At 41.0% G+C, this 22,563-nt stretch overlaps 1 protein-coding gene across 9 annotated transcripts in view; it reads left to right on the top strand.

Annotated features, from left to right (window-relative positions):
• The window catches only part of cdk14 (cyclin dependent kinase 14), a 592,120-nt gene that overhangs the window by 102,512 nt on the left and 467,045 nt on the right, over window positions 1–22,563 (top strand). Inside the window, exon 1 of one of the 9 annotated variants that reach the window (XM_048521863.2) lies at window positions 16,265–16,287. The exons of the other annotated variants lie outside the window; for them this stretch is intronic. The gene's annotated coding sequence lies outside the window, so the exon portion shown is untranslated. Of the gene's footprint in view, window positions 1–16,264; window positions 16,288–22,563 lie in introns of those variants that run through there. 9 annotated transcript variants of the gene reach the window in all.

The raw sequence follows: 22,563 nt of genomic DNA, 5'->3' as shown, positions 1-22,563 counted from the left end.
GATCTGCATGGATGATTTGGAGAGAGATGTAATGGTGATGATATTCCCATGATGTTTAGATGCAGTTTTGTCTTCTGTATCTCACACTCTTGCTCAAATTTTGTTTTCCTATCTAAATGGGAGGATCTAGTTTCAACTTGATGCTTTGCCCAATATAATATTTAGGGCTGCAAGATGGTTTGCAATCCAAATGTTACAGTAATTAAAAATCTCACTTCTGTCTGCAGAGAAGCTTACCTGTGAGGTTTCCCTATATATCACCATCTGTGCTGAAGTTATTTCACATTGCATCAGAGTTGTTGAGCCGTACCTTTTTATTGTTACTGGAATACATATTTATGGAGCAGATTCTAAAAGCTTGTTGGACAAAGATCATCTGCACAGCTCTGTACAGTTGACTGATGCAATTTACTGTATTGACGCCTTGCATGGAGGATTTCTGAGTTCAACCAAGCCATTGTGATAAAGGGCATGAACGACTGAACAAGTTCTACAAGGAGCAAAGGAACATTGATTGAATCATGCATAAGCCAGCATCTGGCTGAGACAACTTTTTTTTTTCTTACCATCAGTTAGAGAATGGTTTGGGGATAGGGGGAGCTATGTGAACTGCATATCAAATATTTAATATGTGCCTTTGTTTTCTGAACTATTGTATGAAATCGATCATTAGAATTGTAGGGGGGGGAAAAAAAAAATCGAGCTGTCTTTGGTTTTAAGATGCTAAAAGTTGTTGTCTGTTTCAATATTGGTTCCATTTCAAACTGTGTTCTCTGGTGTGCCAGTCATCGTATCAACGTGCCTGGGGCAGTTAACTTGTTCAGAAATATTCGTTTCTAGCTAAAAAGCTAGTGAGTACTTGGTGTTAGTATTATCAAATGTCTTATCTTGTTTTTGTTTCACTCCATTTATTTCTAGGTTCTAAATGGTCTTCATCAGCGTAAAACCGGTGCACTTACCAGCACCAATATTTTCTTCCTAAAGTATTTTTGGGGATTAGCAGGAACCCTGAGAAATGGCAAAAGTGGTTATTTTAGAGTACTTCAACTAAAGTTAGAAAAAAAGATCAGGAAACTTCTGGGGAAAATTTTCCCTTCAGTGATGCAAGAACTGTTCTCGTCCTGCTTTTTATAAATGTAAATTTTTGCAACTTTTCAGGATTAGAAGCTTCATTCTCTATTCCTCCTGACACCTTTTTTATCCTCAGTAATGAGTTGACTTTTATTCTCGTCCTCACCAGTAGGACTGTTGGCTATATAAGTGTAAATAGCCTTGACATCTCACAATTATATTTGCAATTTTAATCCCCATTACCTATATTTGTTCCAACTCTGATCCATCTTAATATTTAAAGATCAATATTGCCAATTTGTTTGCTGTGGATGTAATATTTGTTGACTAATTAACAAAGTTAAAACACAAGATTCAGGTTGAGCTTGCCAGTTGGATATTAAATTGACTTCACAACAAGAGGCAGAATGAGGGTGGAGGGTTGTTTGCTGGACACCTGTTACCAGTGGTGTTCTACAGGGATCGGTGATGGTTCCACTGTTTTGTCATTTATTTAAATGAGAATATAGGCTGTGGCTAGTACACTTGCGGATGGGACTAAAATTGGTGGTATAGTGGATAGTGAAGAAGGTTATTTAAGATTACAAAGAGATGTTGGTCAATCGAGCAAATGGCCAAGGAGTAGCAGATGGAATTTAATTTGGATAAATGCAAGGTGTTGCATTTAATATAAGGTCAGCCAAGGAGACCTCATAGAATGAGTTCCTTGATTGATTGAACCAGATTAATCAGGTGGTCCTAGCTGATGGATAAACACGAGTGTCATAGATTCGGTTCACACTCCGAGCTGGTTCTGAGCAAGCTGCGTCAGTGTTGTGATTATTGCCTGTGTAAATAAAAGATGGACTTGGACTTGTTGACAGGATACCAGCCTCTGGAGTTATTTCAAAGACCTTAGCTATAATTTCTCCTCTTTTGTTTTTGCTTATTTTCTCTGACTTGGTTTCCCTTTCCATCCAACTTAAAGTGGAAATATTTTTTATTGCATTACCACTGGTGAAACACTGCAATTGCTTTTGTTGTATGGTCGACCTTTTAAGATAATGAGTACAAATCTGTGCGTTGCAATGTGGGTTTATTAGCTGTATTGGCCAAAGTCGCATTTTATTAAATTTCAAGTTTCTGATACTTTTTTATTATCCAGTGAATAAATTTCTTGAAACATGTAATTATAGTTTTTCAGCTACATCCAATTTTATAGGAAATTGCAATATTTCATATTTTGTAGAGGTTGTGGAGCGCTTTGAATTTTTTTTTTTGCTTTTGCTTAAAATTTAAACTTGTCAGGATTTAATCCAGCTGCCAGGGCCAAGTGACTTTCTGACCCCGTATCCTTTTTCCATATCCTGGGATTCTCGTATCCTTATCAGGAAGTGGGATGAAAGCAAGGGCACTATCCCCCAAAGATCACCCTTTGGTTCTGAATATATCATACTTGGAGCGCAAAGCATCAAGTTACTGGGGATGAATTTTCAACCGCTTGAAAATCAGGTGACTGGAAGTTGGAAGGACCGGAGATGCAGAGTTGACGTTAGTAGCTTCAACAATGCAGTTTTCAGGCGAGTGCTCCAACTGAAAGGTACCGGTTGGATGGGTGGGGGAGAGGAGAGATGCTTAAATATGCAAATTTGAGTCTCAGACTGGTTTTATGTCAGCTTGCAACAGGCAGTTGCTGCTGAAGATTGCTCAAAATGGCCAAGGAAATACTTTGCAGAGCCAAGCTAAGCCACGCTAGTTCAGCTGGCAGTGTTCTGTCCTTGACCGAAAGTGTGTTTGAGTCTTACTCCAGAGACTTGAGTGTAAACTCCAGACTGTCACTTGACCTCTCAGTGCTGCTTGAGAGGTGTTGCCCTTCAGTTGACAGGCTAAAGCGAGGCTCCTTCTTAAATCTCAGGTGGTTGTTAAAGATCCACCTCACAGGAGAGGAGGGGCGTTTCCTGAGTCCAAGAGTGAATGTTTACCCTCAAATCACTGTCACCAAAGCAAATTGACTGACTGGTCATTCCCATGTTATTAATTGAGAGACTTTGTGGTGTACAATTTGGCTACCATGTTTTCTTAGTTACCATAATGATAACACTTCAAAAGTTATTTTTGCTATTTAGCATCTTGGGCTGTCTTAAAATTCTTTCTTTTTACATCAAAGAATTGAATTTCTCCTGGGCAAACAAAATAACGCTCTCATCCAGTTTGAGGATTTTGTCCTAGACTCAACCTGCCAGACATCCTATGACCAAGGAGCAGCCACAACGTCGCTCGGATCTCCCACCAGAAGGAATAAAGTGGACAGGCTGCTTGGCTCTGCTCACTTTTTTTTTGTCCCTGGTTTGAACTGCTGCCCTTGTTTTTACCTTGATCTGTGATAACAGGAAATGAGACAAACACAAGAGTGGGAAATTATTGCAGAGTTTCTTCTTGTGCTGACTCTCCAGAGCTCCATGTTGCACTTTGAAAAAGGTAAGGACACAATTCATGGATGCCCTTTTTAAGAAAATGATGCAAACCCGATAGTAACAGATGATAGAACTGTTTGCCTCCAGAAATTGGCAAAGTCTGTATAATGTCCCAGGGATATCTCTTGGAATGGATTTCTCTCTCCTGTTTATTGGCATTGTGGTGTGAAGAGCTGTTGCACTGTGCATACGAAAAGTTGTGCAACAGCATTAGGAGTGAAGCATTGGCATGTTTTGCCCATGCATTTTGCTAATGGGACAAAAATCACTGGATTTTGTATTGTTTATTTGAACCAGAAATGTCAAGTGTGCACACTAATTTTAGATACAAAGTGTGGAGCTGGATGAACACATCAGGCCAAGCAGCATCTTGGGAGCCCAAAAGCTGATGCTTTTGGGCCTCGACCCTTCATCAGAAATGGGGGAGGTGGAGAGGGTTCTGAAATAAATAGGGAGAGGGGGGGAGGTGGATCCAAGATGGATAAGGAGAAGATGGGTAGAGAGGAGACAGACAGGTCAAACAGGCGGGGATGGAGCCAGTACAGGTGAGTGTAGGTAGGGGAGGTAAAGGTCAGTCTGGGGAGGACCGACAGGTCAAGGGAGTGGGATGAGGTTAGTAGGTAGGAAATGGAGGTGGGGGGGGGGGGGGGAAATAGGCGAGAGGAAGAACAGGTTAGGGAGGTGGGGATGAGCTGGGCTGGATTTGGGATGCATTCGGGGGAGGGGAGATTTTGCAGAGTCCCCCTCGTCCTCACATACCACCCCACCAACCTCCCTGGATACAACACATCATCCTTCAACACTTCTGCCATCTGCAATCTGACCCCACCACCAAAGACGTATTTCCCATCCTCACCCTTGTCTGCTCTCCGGAGGGACCACTCTCTCCGTGACTCCCTTGTCCGCTCCACACTCCCCTCCAACTCCACCACACCCGGCACTTCCCTCTGCAACCGCAGGAAGTGCTACACTTGCCCCCACACCACCTCCCTCACCCCCATCCCAGGCCCCAAGCATACTTTCCACATCAAGCAGATGTTCGCTTGCACATCTGCCAATCTGGTATACTGCAACCATTGTGGCTCCTCTACATTGGGGAAACCAAGTGGAGGCTTGGGAACCGCTTTGCAGAACATCTATGCTCGGTTTGCAATAGACAACTGCACCTCCCAGTCGCAAACCATTTTAACTCCTCTTCCCATTCCTTAGACGACATGCCCATCCTGGGCCTCCTGCAGTGCCACAATGATGCCACCTGAAGGGTGCAGGAACAGCAACTCATATTCTGCTTGGGAACCCCGCAGCCCAATGGTATCCATGTGGATTTCACAAGCTTCAAAAATCTCATCTCTGACTGCATCCCAAAACCAGCCCAAATTGTCCCCGCCTCCCTAACCTGTTCTTTCTCACACCTATTGCCTCGTCCCACCTCAAGCCGCATCTCCATTTCCTACCTACTAACCTCATTCTCCGCTGCCCGCCCTGACCTGTCCGTCCTCCCCGGACTGACCTATCCCCTCCATACCTCCCCACCTACTCTCACCTTTACTGGCTCCATCCCCACCTCTTTGACCTGTCTATCTCTTCTCCATCTATCATCTTCTCTATCCGTCTTTGATCCACCTCCTGCTCTCTCCCTATTTATTTCAGAACTTTCTCCCCCTCCCCTTTTCTGATGAAGGGTCTAGGCCTGAAACATGAGCTTTCCTGCTCCGAAGATGCTGCTTGGCCTGCTGTGTTCATTCAGCTCCACACTTTTTGTTTTCTTGTATTCTCCAGCATCTGCAGTTCCCATTCTCTCTCGCCATAATTTTAGATTTAACTTCGATGTTGTGTATAAGTTTGACCTCTTTAAGCTTGGCATTAAAGCAATAGAAGAAATCAATTCATGTTTTCTGAAATAGACATCTTGAAGTGATTCGCTGCCCCTTTTTGGAGAGTACTCTGTATACAGAGAGTAAAAGTTAATAATTGAAAGGACTCCACTAACCAAGTGAAGCTGTCTTTAGGTCTTTCTCACTCATTGCAGCAATGTGCCAGGTCACAGCTGGATATTGCTGAGAGCGTTTACATGTCTTTGACACTCTGGTTGAACACCATTTATTGCAATCTTTCTAATTGGTTACTCAGCTCACTGATGCAGATAATGGACCTGAACCTGATGAGCGTGTCTTCTGATTGTGGTAACAAGCGCACGGAAAGTGTTACGTATTTGAGGTCAGTTTTTCAGACTTTCTGGATGGACTGACAGAAGATGTTTAGACATATTTTAGGGCAATCTAAACTACTTTTCATTAGCGTTTTGAGTGGCTCCCTTGCTCTGATCCCCTCCCATTTTACTATGATGAACATGATTTGGCAAGTTACCTAAATATTAGGAGGGTAGTGAGCCAAAAGTGAACAGAATTCTCTTTCACTCATTGTTTGTAACAGGTGTTCCACATGATCTCTCTAGGTTTCAGAAAGCAGTTGAATGCAAATTTCCCTTTATCCTGATGTATTGGAACCTAACCTGATTAATGCATTACAACATTTTAATATGATTTCTATTTATCTATAAAATGACCCTTTGAGTTCATCTGAAACCTTGTATTATAAAAGCTTTAATTTCTCTCAAAGCTGGTTTCCAGCTTATATGGGAAGATCATTCTGGATGTGAGTTTGCTCGCTGAACTGGAAGGCTAGTTTTCAGACGTTTCGTCACCATTCTAGGTAACATTATCAGTGAGTCTCCGACGAAGCGCTGGTGTTATGTCCCACTTTCTATTTATCTGTTTAGGTTTCCTTGGGTTGGTGGTGATGTCATTTCCGGTTATTTTTCTCAGAGGATGGTAGGCTGATTTGAAGCCAATGTGTTTGTTGATGGAGTTCCGGTTGGAATGCCATGCTTCGAGGAATTCTCGTGCATGTCTCCGTTTGGCTTGTCCTAGGATGGATGTGTTGTCCCAATCAAAGTGGTGTCCTTCCTCATCTGTATGTAAAGGATACGAGTGATAGTGGGTCATGTCGTTTTGTGGCTAGTTGATGTTCATGTATCCTGGTGGCTAGCTTTCTGCCTGTTTGTCCAATGTAGTGTTTGTCACAGTTGTTGCAAGGTATTTTGTAGATGGCGTTCGTTTTGTTTGTTGTCTGTGTAGGGTCTTTTAAATTCATTAGCTGCTGTTTTAGTGTGTTGGTGGGTTTGTGGGCTACCCTGATGCCAAGAGGTCCGAGTAGTCTGGCAGTCATTTCGGAGATGTCTTTGGTGTAGGGGAGAGTGGTTATGGTTTCTGGGCCCGGTTTGTTGCTGAGAAATCCGCGGACTGTGTTCATAGGGTACCCGTTCTTTTTGAATACGCTGTATAGGTGATTTTCTTCTGCTCTGCTTAGTTCCTCTGTGCTGCAGTGTGTGGTGGCTCGTTGGAATAATGTTCTAATGCAGCTTCGTTTGTGGGTGTTGGGATGGTTGCTCCTGTAGTTCAGTATTTGGTCCGTATGTGTTGTTTTCCTGTAGACGCTGGTTTGAAGTTCCCCATTGACTGTTCGCTCTACTGTGACATCTAGGAATGGCAGTTTGATGTTGTTTTCCTCCTCTTTTGTGAATGTTATGCCAGTAAAGGGTATTATTGATGGTCTTGAAGGTTTCCTCTAATTTGTTTTGTTTAGTGATGACAAAGGTGTCGTCCACATAGCGGACCCAAAGTTTGGGTTGGATGACTGGCAGAGCTCTTTGTTCGAGTCTCTGCATTACTGCCTCTGCTAAGAACCCTGATATCGGAGATCCCATGGGTGTACCCATGGGTCCAGGCCCGAAACGTCAGCTTTTGTGCTCCTGAGATGCTGCTGGGCCTGCTGTGTTCATCCAGCCTCACATTTTATTATCTTGGAATCTCCAGCATCTGCAGTTCCCATTATCTCCCATGGGTGTACCGTTGGTTTGTCTGTAGGTTTTGTTATTGAAAGTGAAGTGGGTGGTGAGGCATAGGTCCACTAGCTTGATGATGTTGTCCTTACTGATGAGGTTGGTGGTGTCTGGTGTATGTGTCTTCTGTTCTTCTAATAGTGTAGTCAGTGTTTCTTTGGCCAGGTTTTGTTATTGATTACATTTGTTATTGTTCACATCCATCAACATCAACTGTTCGAGTCAAGACCAAGTCCAGAGTTTTCAGCATTCCTTTCTGCATCCCTGACATTAATGACTCGGTGGGTAGTCGGATCTCATTGTACTTATCAAGGCATCATGATTCACAACTTTTGCCAATCTGGCCTTAATACTCCATGTGGAGTTGTTCCTCGTGGATTATTTCAACAACTGCTGTAGTCCTGTGTTCTCATCTTCTCTCCTTTCCTGTGCTCCAAACTGCTGTATCACACTTGAAGCATAACTCCAACTCTTCACCAGTAGCTATTCCACAAACGAAAACATTCCCCGGGATGATCCAAATTCTAATCGTGTATCAAGCAAATTGTGCTTGTGCTTGTGTTTTTTCAACCCAACTTCAATGTACTGAACTGGTAATTGTGCACAGCTGCCTTTTGAGTTCTTCATGGCATCTAGGAGCTCTGACCCTGACTCCAACACTTATTGAGAAGTTCTGTGAATTAATACTGAGTTTCACAGCAGCCTCAATCTGGATTGGTCATCGGCCTTCCCAGCAGTATAGCTAATAGCAGCAAGGGAGAGTGTGACTTTCTCTGACTATCAGTGATGCTTGAAATCCTCTTCAGTCAACCCCTGGCCAGAATTGTATGCTGCCACCTTGCAGCTCTTGTATCCTGAAGGTCTTATTCCCTCTGACTCAGGGAAATGGATTTTATCACAACAGAAATAAATCATACAACCCGTTGAATTCACTCTACTATTCTGACACCATCACTGATTTATAATTGCCATTTAAGTGATGAGCTTTTGTACCAAAAAAAATTGAGCTGCATCTATTGCTTTCTTTTTTGTGGGAGGAAATGTGCATTTCTCCTGCTGTTTATTTGAGAAGACGTATTTCCTCCTTTTTTCTCCTGTATAGTCTAGAAATATCTTTTCCTCCGGTTCTAGACTTCCTCAGAAGCAATTTAAAATCTTGATCCTTTTCCCCTCAACTTATTGAATCGAAAAAGCTCTATCAAGTAATCCTTTAGTTTCCCAGTTTTCAGAACTACAAACCTGGTTTATACAATGGCCCTACATAATTTAACCCTTGGAAGCCTGGTATCATCTAGTGATTAGGTCAGAGATTGTCGTCATTAAAGTAGATGAGTTTGAACTTCTGAAGAAGGGTCTAGGCCTGAAACGTCAGCTTTCATGCCCCTCTGGTGCTGCTTGGCCTGCTGAGTTCATCCACCTCTACACCTTGTTATCTCAGATTCTCCAGCATCTGCAGTTCCTACTATCTCTGAAATGAGTTTAGAGTGGTGCTCAAAGTTGATGGTTAATCGTACTCCATCTGGTTCACTAATGCCCTTTTTAGGGAAGGAAACCACCATCCTTACCTGGTATGGCCTACATGTGACTCCAGACCCACAGCAATGTGGTTGACTCTCAACTGCCCTGCAGGCAATTAGGGATGAGCGATAAATGCTGCCTGGTCAGTGACTGCCTCGTTCTGTTAATGAATTAAAACAAAATTCTGTGGGTCAGCAACAAGTGGCTGCAAGAAAACGGCACAGAAAGAGAAGTTGCAATGACTTTGTTTCTACTCAGCAAGCTGTCTCAAATGTACTGCATCTCAGTGTGATGAAAGCCGATTTCAATGGGAGATTGAGAAGTGAGTTGGATGTATGCTTAAAGGACAAACTTAGCAGGGGTTTGAAGAAAGAAGGGAATGGACAGCTGTTGAAGAACCATTTTGAGGCAACATCTGTCAAGTTGTCTCATTCTGTCTTTTGAAATGAACAATTCTGAATTTGATTAATTTGTCAGGTGGGCCGACAACTCTCCCAGTTTAAATGCCCACTGAATTCAAAACAGCATTTTCAAGAAGTCAGAGATAATGGGAACTGCAGATGCTGGAGAATTCCAAGATAAGATATTTTCAAGAAGTCATATGATTTTAACAATATGACTGGCAAGGCACCCATGGAGATAATTGCAAACATGTTTGCCAACTCCAGTTTTATGACCCAGGAAGAGAGGCCAGAGTTGGGTGATTCAGAGGGAAGGGTACTTAACAGTAGGTGTGCTGTTATTAGCAATCTCCAGGCAGCCAGGACGGGGGATAACTCTTGTTGTATTAAAGTCAGTGCAACTGATCCTATAAAACTGCTGAAGTGAATTTAGAGAAACCTGTATCGGGTAATGGTGATTGGTGTTAGCTTGTTCTGAAAGACTAGGGAAGAGCCACTAACTAAACAAAATAGTAGTTGAAATAATGCAGTAATTTGCAAAAATGAAACCAATTACAGCTGAGCAGGAAGTTAGGGATGATTTTTAACGAAGGTTTGAGTGTCTGTAAGGTTATTGCTAGTGTAAAAGGATTCAATCTTTCTGATATTTAATTGTTCATCTGTTATGTAATATAGTTCATGATTTTTCTTTTGAGTAATAAACTATTTCATTAAATTGGTATTGGCAGTCTCTTGTGACTGACATCCTTGGTACACAAGAGGAAAAGAAAATACATGTTGTCTCTGGCATAGAACCTGCCCAAGATTAGTATTATCTGGGAATGAAACAATAGGAACCTGTGTATTACTGTCTGCCATTTTTCAGGAGGAAAGTTGTTGTCCAACAGATGAAAATCAAATCCAATTTTTTTCCTATCTGAATGTCACTCTTAGTTGAAGAGAGATGCCAGAGTGTATATACACATACTGAACAATTTCCTAGCTTCTAACTCAGTCTTTGAGCCCAGGTGAAAGAATGAATTGCAATTCAATATATGCAGCCTTTACTAATCTGCCTTGGTTTTGAAATGCCTTGTATATGATCAAGGAACAAGAGTAGGCCACTCAGACCTTTGAACCTGTTCTGCCATTCAGTAAGATCACAGCTGATCTGATTTTAACCTCAGCTGTACATCTCTGCATATCCCTGATGATCTTTCATCCTCCACACATCTAAGTCCTTTAGCATATTAGAGATTGATTCCAAAAATCTAATTTTTCCCACAGCGTTATGTATCACGTAATATTGCTGATCTTTTGGGTTTATGAAATTACAAACTCTGTCTTCTTTGCTTTAAATCTTCTACATCTGATTAACAATTTAGCACGCACACAGAATAATATAGAAATGTAAGTTATCGTTGGTTATTCACTGCTCATCACACAGTACTGTGGCTGTTCTTTGCCCCTCCCCCTCCCATCTTGCTCCATTTGCCAATCAGCAAACTTAATTTGGTGAGAAATTTTCCTGTTGCAGCCTTGTATCATTTTTGAAACCCTTTTTTAAAAAGGTCAGGTCATGTTCTGTTGGACGGACATTATTTTAAGAAGTAGTTTGAGTAATAATTACTGAACAACTCGTCTGGCTCTGAAAAATATCTTATTTGTGAAATGTGGTTAAATGTCCCCACTTAACCATAACTGTTATTTTTTTAAGAAAAGAAAAGTGACATTTTAAATTCTAAACAAACCCCATGTATGTTCTAAACTTGTCTGTAAAACAGTGATGCAATTATTAATCGTTTTTGTTTCTTTATTTGCTGTCCGTGAGAATCCTTTAATGTGATTGGCTACTTGAAAGGTTTCATGATATGCTGGGAATTCTCATTTAATTACATGTTGAGAGAGCTGATGTCCTTGCAGAAAGAAATGCCATCAAACCACAAGTATTGGGTTAAGTGATCAAAAACTTGTTCAGTATGGAGTAATGAGGAATGAAGTGAAGAAGTAGAGAAGCTGAGTAAGGAAATTGGGAGTTTGAGGCTGTTTATACAGAAAGGAATCATTACAATTGTTGCAGTAACTTAAAACTGAGATTGATGGAATACACAGCACACAATGAAAATCTACATGCCTCGATGCAGGAGTGGTTTTGAGAAATCTAGTTTGTGATGTTTTGTAAAGTACCTGGCCTCTGTCTCACTGCCACATTCCCAAATGTTGATATTACTGGTCCATTTGAGGTGTCTTGGAAAGGTAAGCCACAAGCTTAGTTGGTGGAGGGCGTCCATTAGACATGTATGCTTCTCTTTTTTAAAAAAAACCCCAGTCTAGGAGGCTCAATGTTGCGACCTGAATCTACTTTAACAAGATGGTAAGCTACATCTCCCAAGCTATGATTGTACACCAAGACTGGCCATTCACAAATCAATCACAAATCCTGTTTGAAAGTTTTGTTCCTTTCTCATAAATGGAATGTATGACAATGTATTTGATCAATAACAATAGTTTATGGGGAATAAATGAAATGTTTTACTTTGTCTACTGTTTTGTAGCTCATGAATTCTAAATGGTAGTGGTTAACATTTGGAGCTCAAAGTTGAATTGAAAATGCCCCAAAAGCATTTGTCGAAATATATGAACAGATATGTCTTCACTGACACAGTCAAGTTTGCAGAAAGACCCCAATTATGTGATTGCTTGACTAGCAACTTTTGTAAAGCAGTAAATCTTGCAGAGATGGAGGTAAGGAAGCTGATGTACTGCCTAGTCAAATATTTCTAAAATTCCTTGGCGCTCTCTCGATTAGAACCTGTGTTCTAAACAGATGAATCATTATAACTTGGAGCTTGTTCCCACTTTGGAAAAGTGCATGCATTAATTTCTCTTACCTGAATTACTCTTTTCATTGCAAGTATTTAACTTTAAAAATGTTATTTACCAAGAACAATTCCAAAGCACACTTATGACCAGATCGCTGGAGAGCTTCCCCGTAGTTACTAAGGTTTCAAACGGTATATCCCAAGTTGTCAAGCTTTCCAGTTGAAGAAAAATGAATTCCACCCCCCTCAACCTTTCTTTATTTACCTCTGTCAGTTGAACACTACAAGTTTAATTTGCAAAGGATCCCTTCCTTTGCGGAAACACTTCTCCCAAACCAACTGAATCTATCCTTTAAAAGGAGCCAATTTTTACCAAGCTGTCGTGAGTTGAAAATCTGTAGTATTAATTTTGAGGGAACAGATTTCCTACTGCCATGTCAATGATATTTTGTTCTGTAGGATTTTTAAATAACTCCTTTTACTCTCCAGAGAAACAGAAGAAAGTGAATTAGGAGGTTTGGGAGTAGGGCAGAGATTCAGAATCTTGTGTACAAAGTTCTTTGCATGTCGACAGAGTGCCAGAAGATAATGTTGAAATATATTGGATTTGAATATTCCTCTTAGTTTTACACACACCTAAGAGAAATGAAAATGCAAAATGTGTGAAATTGAAAAGTTTCGCTTCACTTCAGCCATCCATTTCTTTAGGTGATTTAATTTTTTTCAGAAAAAAAGCAGATAATTATAAAGATGACCTTTTCAATATTGGAATACAAATTGGGAAAAGTCAGAATTTGGGTGCTGCTTCTTTGCAGAGAATGCACCAGGTGTGGGTTTTCACGACTCTAAAGGTCATGTACCTTTTTGGAGAAGCTGGCAGAAGCATTTTGAGTTGGAAGGCTACCCAGCAACAACCCTTTTGGATTTTTAAGTTACAGCTTGGCACAGATTCGAGATTCAATGAACTTTGACTCCAGAGGTACAGATTTGATAGTCACTAATGGGGTGGGTTAGTATGTTTGCTGATGACACAAAGGTTGGAGGTGCCGTTGATAGTATCGAGGGCTATTGCAGGCTTCAGCGAGACATTGACAGAATGCAGAGCTGGGCTGAGAAATGGCAGATGGAGTTCAACTTGGATAAATGCAAAGTGATGCATTTTGGAAGGTCGAACTTAAATGCTGAATATAGGATTAAAGGCAGGATTCTCGGCAGTGTGGAGGAACAGCGGGATCTTGGTGTTCATGTGCATAGCCCCCTCAAAGTTGCCACCCAAGTGGATAAGGTTGTTAAGAAAGCATATGGTGTTTTGGCTTTCATTTAACAGGGGGGTTGAGTTTAAGAGCCGCGAGGTTATGCTGCAGCTCTACAAAACCCTGGTGAGACCACACTTGGAATATTGTGTCCAGTTCTGGTCGCCCTATTATAGGAAAGATGTGGAAGCTTTGGAGAGGGTGCAAAGGAGGTTTACCAGGATGCTGTCTGGACTGGAGGGCTTGTCTTACGAGGAGAGGTTGACTGAGCTTGGACTTTTCCTGATTGAGGTGTACAAGGTAATGAGAGGCATGGATAGAGTCGATAGCCAGAGACTTTTCCCCAGGGCAGGATTGACTGCCATGAGGGGTCATAGTTTTAAGGTGTTAGGAGGAAGGTATAGAGGAGACGTCAGACGGAGGTTCTTCACCCAGAGAGTTGAGTGCGTGGAATAGTTTACCAGTGGTAGTCGTGGAAGCAGAGTCATTAGTGACATTTAAGCGACTGCTGGACATGTGCATGGACAGCAGTGAATTGAGGGGAATGTAGGTTAGGTTATTTTATTTTTGGGTTAGGATTATTCCACGGCACAACATCGTGGGCCCAAGGGCCTGTACTGTGCTGTACTTTTCTATGTTCTAATGCACTGTCTGCAATTGGAGGAAAAAAATTGTAATACCTAAACATTTTGGGAAGGAACAGCTGCTAACGCCAGCATGGCCCTACGTTCAACTACTAGCTCCCAAATTGAGGACCTTTTATCCAGGCTGACAACAATGTGACACCATCAACATAAACCAAAAAAAAGGGGGTGGAAAAGAAAATCAACTCATTCCACCCTTTGTGATTTGGGACTTCTGATCCACTGAACTTGTTTCTTTTCATCTGTTTTCCACTCATGATATTTCTTGTCTGTCTGTCTTGTGAATGAATTTGTGTGTTTTGAATTTAAAACATACAGGTTAACTTTGCTGAATAGTAGTTAGTATATTTTGCCACTTGGTAAAGAATAACTTGTTCATTGTAAATACCATTTTGTGTTTGTATGAAATCCATTGAGTTTTTTTTGTCCCAGATTGTGGTCAAGGTCAGGCAAATTAACTACCTTGGTTTTAGTTAGTCATTTAAACATTTCTAAGGGCCTGTGGAGTAATGCACTTTTCCCATCATGGACTTGACAGTGTAATTTTTATTGTTATGAAAATCATGCAAAAAATACAAATTTCCTTGCAAATTGTGCAACCTTTTGTCTCTGAAGATCCTGTTGTTTTAAGTAATTGTAAGAGTGTAGGGTTCAAATCTTTTTTTTTGCAGGAGATTATAAAGTCACAGGCAGCAAATTTCAATAGATAAAGAGCTGTGGGCAAAGAGTTAAAACATATAGTATGCTGATTCATGTAGTTAAGGGATACAGCAGCTTAAAATGCTGATCTTAAAATAGTGACTTGAATAAGTGAGTGTTTGCATAATTTGGATTCAGTACTTTCCTTCAGGTGCTTTTTCGTCTAATTACATATAGAAGACCGAGTTTGTCGTATTGGATTGACTGATTATTTTAGGCTTTTCTTGTAATGAACATTTCATTAGCTGTGATTCAACTCCAAAGGCAAACCAAATGCCAAAAGTGTTAGTCCATCATCACATCACATCACCATAACACTTCAGACAAACTAAGCTGTCAAGTGACATCCTTTTAGCTTTGATATGGCCCCCTTTTTAAAAAAAAATTGACCCTGAATATTGTTCCAGCACATAATTAGGAGTTGACTTTGATTTTTATCCAGTTGCTGGTATTTGTTTCTCCATGAATTGACAAGCAATTCCACTTGATTGGAACTGCATGGTCTTGAACGAAAATCTTCATGCCAACCTTTTTTCAGGTCTTGGACAGGGCGACTGTCATGAATTGTGAAAGAAAACCAATTTACAATAGGTATGTAAGCAGTCAAATGAACATAATTTTCATTGCAAAACAGATTCTTCTTAGTCCTCCTTATTGCTATTCTTCTGAAAGCAATCTGGATTCTTGGAACCAGAAGCACCATTTATATTAACGCAGGAAATTTTTCTGGCCATGACAACTTCTGAGAGCTGTTCGCTGAGGAAGAATTACACAGTAAGGGAAATGCTTCACTTTTGATTACTAGACAGTAACTTCAGAGGATTTCTCTCTTGTCCCTTTCAAAGCCATTTTTTGGGTTGGTAGCCCATGCATGTCTAGCGAAGACATTTGACAGGGGCAATGTTGTTTTTATATATAACAGAATCTAACTTTTGGCTCTTTCTATAAACATGCAGCTGGCTGGATTCTCAAGAGAGTGAACCCTTCTGACTACGCTGGAGTAAAAAAAAATATGAATATGCAACATCGGTGCTTAATTTGTACTGATGTAGTTAATGGTGAAAGTGAAAGGAGACCAGAATGACCAGTGATAAAAGGGGAAAATATTTTTTGATAGTATTATGTAAATGTTTCTGGAATTTAATGTTCTACCTATTAGCCAAATTTATCACAAACATTATTATAATTTTGGTAAATGAAATTGCTTAGTAGGTCACTTATATTTACACAAAACAATAAATCAGGACATGTACTTTGACAATGGATGGCAATCTGTGAGTAATTTGTTAATATCATACCTGCTGGTTAGATTGTCCAAGGGTCATGATCTGTTGAATTGACAAAACAACAAGATTACTGAGGCATTGGAGTTTGGCAGGAAGGTTGTGGCCATGATACGGAACATATTTTTTTGTATCGTAGGTTTCTGTATAGCCCACCCATTCCTGCTGCATTGCCAACTGATGATGAGTTACCCCAATGAAAAGGTTTCTCCTCATATGATCACATGCATTCTCCTATTTCATCTCCTGACACCCACTCAAAGGTAAACTGCCACTGGCGCTTGGAGTTTTAATTTTCTTTTAAATCTCAATTAGGGTGATGTGGGTGGAAATGCTATCTGCTCTTTGCCTATTGTCAGGAGTAGCGTATCATGGATTAAATCACACCTGTCCTCTCTGATCCAGGAAATTCACTAGTGTGTATTATTATTATTTTATTATTTTATTATTATTATTATTATTATTATTATTATTATTATTATTATTATTATTATTCAGATTTTAATGTTTGGCCAGTTTTTTTTAAAATGCAAAATGTATTTATTCTTATGAGTTCCATCATTGTTTTCATGTTTTTCATTGACTGTACGTGATTGACATTGCATTAAATTTCTGAAATGAGTTTCTTGTTCAGATTTTGGACTACTTATTAATAACTCTTCAGGCTGCTTGTGTTGATGCTCCTCTGCTTATTCTGTAAAAGTTATTTTTTCTATTTTTTGATTGGAGAAATAGGGAAAAGGAGCATTTTACAACAGGACTAAGGGAGGGAATGTTGTACATTTTTAAAGAGCAGCTAACTGAAACTCATTGTAAGATAGACTTCCACCAGCTGCTTGCACAGCAGCAGTGTGAGGCTGGATGAACACAGTAGGCCAAGCAGCATCTCAGGAGTTGTGCTCCTGAGATGCTGCTTGGCCTGCTGTGTTCATCCAGCCTCACATTTTGTTGTCTTGGATTCTCCAGCATCTGCAGTTCCCATTATCTCTGCACAGCAGCAGTGTAGGTCTAAGAGGGAACAGCCTGGCCCTGAGTCTGTCTACAGTGAGGTTTGGCCAATAACAGTTGCAGACTGGTTTGTGGAGTTGTGACCAGTTGTCGAGTTTTTTTATACTCTTACTCATACACTCACCCGTGCTCTCATCCATGCATTGTAATTTGCCTCCACCAGTTGTTGTAAATTGTTGCCTTCAACAGATAAGTCAGACTTTATAATTTGTGAACCAGTCCTCTGTGTCTCCTGTAAAGAAGTGAAAGATCCTTAAGATAAAGATCAAAGAACCAACAGAATTGGGGAAACAAAAGGGTCACTCGGTCTAAACCCGAGGAATGTTTCTATTGAAACGTCTCAAAAGCTTCTTTTCCATTCAGTGTTTTCAATGTGTTTTTTGTCTATCTGAACATTTTTGGGGGTGGAGGAGGGAGGAGAGAAGGAAAGCGATTTTTAGATGTTGGTTAGTGGTTAAGTTGAACGTCAACACAAGGTGTTTACCTGGTGGTTACAATCTATTTATTGAGAATCAATAGTTCTTAAGTGCAAAAACCAATCGTGTTTTCTGTTAACCTGAGTCTATCCAAATTTATTTATGTAATGATAAACGTTTTAACTTTTTATGATAACATGAAAGAATAGTGGATTTTGACTTCCAGTGTGCCACACCAGTGCATTATAACAGCCCAGTCCTCTTGGTCTCAGAAGCTGTATAGAAAATCTGTACCATATGGTTTCTTAATCGTTGCAAATACCACGAAATGCCTTTACAAATTCAGATGGATATGTGCATGTGTGGTAAAACAGCTGGCTTTATTCTTATTGACCACAAAATACAGGTCAACACTGGTGCCACAATCGCAGTAGCACCCTTTTTTACTATTTTCAATTAAACTAAATTTTTTAAATTTTTCGCCTCAACTTTTTTTATTGTAAGTTGTTTGAATGCCTGAATTGCTCATATGCTATAATGCAATAAAGCTGCTACAATGGGGATATTCTGACATAAGTCCATACTGTAACAGAATAAATATGAGCAGGAGTAGCCATGCGACTGCCAGAGCCTGCAGTGCAATCAGTAGAATTATTCCTGATCTTTTTGACCTTAATTCCATCTTTCTGCATGACCCCTTTAGAGTCTGAAGATCTCTCTGTTTTCACTGTACTCCAGAGGACTGAACATGCATAGTCTTCTGGTGTAGTGAGTTCTGAAAGTCACAACCTTGGTCTAAATAGAGATTTTACCTTCCCCTGGACTTTTAATGTTGACTGTTCAACTTGAGACTCACATTCAATGGTGTTACCATCATTGAATTCCCCCACCACCCACCCACTGCGATGAACACCCTTGTTACCATTGACCAGTAGCTCCAACTGGATTCACCATATAAACACTGGCTACAAGAGCAGGTCAGAGTCTTGGAATACTGCAGGGAGTACTCACCACCTGACTCCCCAAAGCATGTCCATCATCTACAGGGCACATGTTGGGAGTGTGATGAAAATCACCCCAAAGGTCGTCAGTCACTCCCCCTCTCGCAAGACAACTAGTTTATTGACACCACTAGTTGCTGAAAGATATCCTAGATATCTTTATTATTTTGTTTTTGTTTGGGCTTATTTTTGTTGTGTAATGCTACCTTTTTAAAGGCTGTCAGCTTGACAGTTTTACACTAAGCAGACTTTAAATTATAAGTGATGCAAATCCAGACCCTTTTGCAGTGCCTCAATTGAAGTGCATTAAAATGCTGAATCAGTTGTTCATAATTGCTAGATGAATTTGCTCAAGTTGCATTATCCTCTTTTATTTGTGGTAAAATGTTGAGCTAAGTACTTGCATGTTAAACCACATGAATTGAATTGAACGTTTTCTGTTCACAATGATTTGTTAATTTTTGATTGCAACATCCAGGCTATACAGCTGAGATGTGTTCTACGGTGTTGGAGTAAGCTATTCAGATCTTTGGCATGTTTAGCCATGATTTATCTGAAGAGCTAATCTGTGCTTAACTCTATCGACCTGCTCTTTGTTTTGTAGCTCTTAGATTTTTGTTGGATGATCAACATCATCTGGAGATGTTCCTTTTAAAAAGCTATTGCTGATTGAAAAAACAAATTTTTTTCCCCTCCTGACATCATCCCAAATCTTAGATTCTCTACAGTGCAGAAAGGCGGCCAATCAGCCCATTTTTAGTCCTCACCAACCCTCCAAAGGATTCCACCCAGATCCTAGGCTAGACATCCCTAGATATTACGGGACAATTTAGCATAGCCAGTCGTCCTCATCTGCACATTTCCAGACAGTGGGAGAAAACTGGAGCACCTGAAGGAAGCCCTTGCAGACATGGCGAGAACATGCAAACTCCACACAGACAGTTGCCCTAAGCTGGAATCAAACTTGGATCCCTGGCACTGTAAGGCAGCAGTACCAGCCACTGAGTCACTGTGCCAGCCAACTGGCTATGTTCAAATGTTTTGATTCTTTTACCTGTCTGCCCTGGGCACACCCTGCTCCCTCCACCCCATTTGAAAAAGAAGAAATATTTGTCTCTCTCCATATCCCTGAATCGCCGTAAGAATTTTCAAGCCCAGTTAAGGGTGGGCAATAAATGCTGGCCTGGTCAACAGCACCATGTCCTAATAAACAAATTAAAAAAGACACTTGATTTATTTAAGCTTGCCTTGCAGCATTTCAAACCTGTTTTGTTAAATTAACTATTTTTACCCCGATATCTCTCTAGTAGACCTACAAAGCATCCCTTCTGAAGTTAGTATGAACTTTTAAGATGCAGAGCCCATTATTGAAAGCAGTTATCAATATAGAGTATAACTCATTGCTTAAATTACCATAAATGAAATCTCCTTTTTGTATTTAAGTTCCCTCAAGATAACTGCAAAGATTCTATTACTCTTAATTATTTTAATTATTTTAACTGCTATGTACTTGTCCAGAGGCTTCTAATGAATTCTGTATCCCTAGGTTTTTTGGCTCTTGCACAATTTCTTAGCTCTTTTACAGTTTCTCACTTGTCTTCATCTAGCAATTACTCATCTGACTTCCATGCATCCAGAGTGGATACTGTCACACTTCTCCAGGTTAAATCCCATCTGCAATTTACCCACCTTAAACTATCTGGTATTTAGTTGATCAATTCTATGCATCTTTCATTCCTTTCTTTTTGTCATTTGCATCATTCGTTCTTTTAATGGCTATCACCTTCACCAATAACAATTAGTGAACAAAGTTCATATTTTGGTTTGCTAGAGTAGCTGGGAAAATAGTCATATTGTGACTGGTAGGGGAGCCCAGCATGTCAACTCAAACACAAGGCTGAAACATTTGCAACCATTTTTGGATAGAGACACGAATCGATGATCTATTTTGGCTGCCTCAATCACAGATTGCAACCTTCTGACACTCTTACTCATGCAACACATTAAGTGGCAGTGAATACAAGATTCAATGAAGATGTAAAGCTGAAGACTTGGGCTCCAGAAATACCTGATTTCCTGGTCAGTCTGTTCCAGTGCAGGTACAACACTGGCACTATTCAACAATGAGAGAAATTGCCCAGGTATGCATGACCACAAAAATACAAATCCAAATCGGCCAATTATGTCTGAGTCTACTCGTGATCATTAGGAAATTGATACAATGTGTCATTGAGGTTTCTATTGTGAAACATTAACCTGCTCGTTGATGCTACACTGGGTCCACTTGGCTCTTGATATCATTGCAGTACAGCCTTGTTCTAAATATCAATAATACATGTGACCTTGAGTGGCAGTGTACAGCATCAAGTAGCTGTGGTAAAATTCAAGTCCATTGGAATCAGGTGAACAGTTCTCCGCTGGTATCATTGTAAGTTAATTGGTATTTGACTTCTCAATACTTGCCCAATATTAAGATGTTAATCAAGAATATGATGGAATAATTTTTATTTAATTGAGTGACTCGTTCCAACTAAGCCAACACAGTGCAAGACAAAAGCCAAAAGAACTGCAGATACTGTAAAGCAGGAACAAAAATGGAAATTGCTGGAAAAGCTTAGCAGGTGGCTTTAGGGGTGGCACGGTGTTTCAATGGTTAGCACTGCTGTCTTGCAGCACCATGGACCTGGGTTCGATTCCAGCCTCGGGCGACTGTCTGTGTGGAGTTTGCATGTTCTCCCTGTGTCTGCATGGGCTTCCTTTGGGTGGTCCAGTTTCCTCCCATAGTCCCAAGAAGTGCAGGCTAGGTGGATTTGGCCATGCTAAATGCACAGCGATGTGGTAGCTCAGTGGTTGCACTGCAGTCTCACAGCTCCAGGGACCTGGGTTCGATTCCAGCCTCGGGCGACTCTGTGTGGAGTTTGCACATTCTCCCTGTGTCTGTGTGGGTTTATTCCGGGTGCTTCGGTTTCCTCCCACAGTCCACAGATGTGCAGGCTAGGTGGATTGGCCATGCTAAATTGCCTGTAATGTTCAGGGGTGTGTGGGTTATAGGGGGATGGGTCTAGGTGGGATGCTTCAAGGGGCGGTGTGCACTTGTTGGGCCGAAGGGCCTGTTTCCACACTGTAGGGAATCTAATCTAATCCTAAATTACCTGTAGGGCCCAGGGATATTTAGGTTAGGTGGGTTAGGTTAGATTTAGATTAGATTACATTCTCTACAGTGTGGAAGCAGGTCCTTCAGCCCAACAAGTCCACACCACCCCTTGAAGCATCCCACCCAGACCCATTCCCCCAATAACCCACACACCCCTGAACACTACAGGCAATTTAGCATGGCCAATCCACTTAGCCTGCGCATTTGTGGACGGTGGGAGGAAACCGGAGCACCCGGAGGAAACCCACGCAGACAGGGGGAGAATGTGCAAACTCCACACAGACAGTCACCCGAGGCTGGAATCGAACCCGGGTCCCTCATGCTGTGAGGCTGCAGTGCTAACCACTGAGCCACCCTGCTGCCCCCGTGGGGAAATCAGGGGTAGGGGAATGGGTCTGGGTGGGATGGTCTTCGGTGCGGGGGGGGGAGCGGGGTGGACTTGTTGGGCTGAATGGCATGTTTCCACACTGTAGAGATTCTATATATTTAGGTCAGGCAGCAACTGTGAAGAAAAAATATCAAGAGTTAATGTTTCTCGTCCAGTGCCCCTTCCTCAGAACCAGGCCTGAAACATTTAACTTTTTTTTTTCTTTCACAGATGCTGCCAGACCTGCTGAGCTTTTCCAGCAACTTCAGTTTTTGTTCTTTGTAAGACAAAGCAACCTGCTAGATTGGCACTGAATCTATCATCGTAAACATATTACTGTTTGCCATTGGCAAATCTGCAATCTTTGCCACCAGAAGAGCAGCAGATATATCGGAAAACCACCACCTGCGAAATTTTCCCCTCAAGTCCCACACAAATCATATTTGGACACCGTCATGCTGTTCCTCCACTGTTGCTGGGTCAAAATCTTTTTACTGTCTCCCGGATAGCACTGTGGGTGTCCCTACATTGAATGGACTATCATAATTCAAGAAGACAGCTAATCATTTCCTCTAGGGTAATAGACGTGGAAA

The sequence above is a fragment of the Stegostoma tigrinum genome, chromosome 2 (genome assembly GCF_030684315.1).
Source record: "Stegostoma tigrinum isolate sSteTig4 chromosome 2, sSteTig4.hap1, whole genome shotgun sequence".
Taxonomy (NCBI): Eukaryota; Metazoa; Chordata; class Chondrichthyes; order Orectolobiformes; family Stegostomatidae; genus Stegostoma; species Stegostoma tigrinum.
This window is presented reverse-complemented; position numbering and strand designations above follow the sequence as displayed.